The sequence below is a fragment of the Cynara cardunculus genome, unplaced genomic scaffold (assembly GCF_001531365.2).
Source record: "Cynara cardunculus var. scolymus isolate 2C unplaced genomic scaffold, CcrdV1 Un_Scaffold_6494, whole genome shotgun sequence".
NCBI lineage: Eukaryota > Viridiplantae > Streptophyta > Magnoliopsida > Asterales > Asteraceae > Cynara > Cynara cardunculus.
In genome coordinates, this window is record NW_020202998.1 from 13,840 (window position 1) to 15,317 (window position 1,478).

Below are 1,478 nucleotides of genomic sequence, written 5' to 3' on the forward strand. Positions count from 1 at the left end.
AACTACGGTAAAGAAAGTCAAGCGAGATTGTAATTATATAAATGTACAATAATTTAGATGGTAGATAGAATAAGGAAATAAATAGTTTTGGGTTGAACTTGGTAGATTGAGTTAGGAGCCGTTTACCAAACTTTACTTTACGGGGTTACTTAAATTATCGGATTAACATGGCTACGACCGAGAGTCTCACCCGATTACCGTTCTCGTGTTTTCATATGTGGCCATTGTTCTTGTTTTAACACATTCATTCTCTCTCTCTCTCTCTCTCTCTCTCTCTCTCTCTATATATATATATATATATAATCAAAACATATTGGAACTAGTCTTGGGTAACGGTACAAGTTTGAGACCGATTATATTGAATAACATTTTTTACTAGAATTTTTCACCGCCATTTCTTTTARTRCATTAAGAAAAYTTCAAAGATGAGATTAAAGTAGATGTATTTGCTAAAGAATGTCAAGTGAGATTGTAATTATATAAATGCATGATAATTAAATRGTTGACAGAATAAGGAAATAAATTGGAAAAATGCACCTACTCTAATTCAATAAAAAACGCGACTTTTGCAGATATTAGAGCCATCCCGCTACAAATAAATTTTTTCCGACTTAGCTTGTTGAACTGAAATTGTAGATTTTGGAGGCTGTCTACCAAACGCTTGCTGAGTCATTTAGATTTTCGGATAAACATGGCTAGGGCCGAGAATTTTACCCGGTAAATATAAGGCAAAAAACGAGAGTCTTACCCGGTAAACAATTTCCGTATAATCAGATGGTGCATATATGTTGCCACTTTCATAGCGAATAATATTACCCGATAAGGTTAATGACATTTGTGACTCTTACCCATAAGTGCTTATGCTGTAAGCAATTTATAGATACTATATTATAAAGCATTTGACAAAAACTCTTAAAAACTATTTTTTATACATGAAGTACTGTTTATTGATGCATATTACTTAGAATTCAAGATTACAAGTAAATTGTACGTAAGTACAATTTATTAAAGCTCCATGTTTAAATTCGTGTAACTAACTGCAGATAAATATAATTAAATACAGGATAAAAATCTTATTTTAAATATAACAAATCTAAAATATAATTAGGATAATCATTGAATTCTAACATAATACTTAATTATTATCTTTATCTATATCTATACTATATTATAAAGCATTGACAAAAACTCTTAAAACCCACTTTTATGTATAAAGTACTGTTTATTAATGCATATTACTTAAAACTCAAGATTGCAAGTAGATTGTGCGTAAATACAACTTATTAAAGCTCCATATCTGGATTCGTGTAACTAACTGCGGATAAACATAATCAAATACAGGATAAACATTTCATTTTAAATATAAAAAATCTAAAATATAATTAGGATAATTATTGAGTTCTAACAGAATACTTAATTATTATATTTATAAAAATTTATATTATTAAATCAAAAATAAATTATTTCATTATTAAACT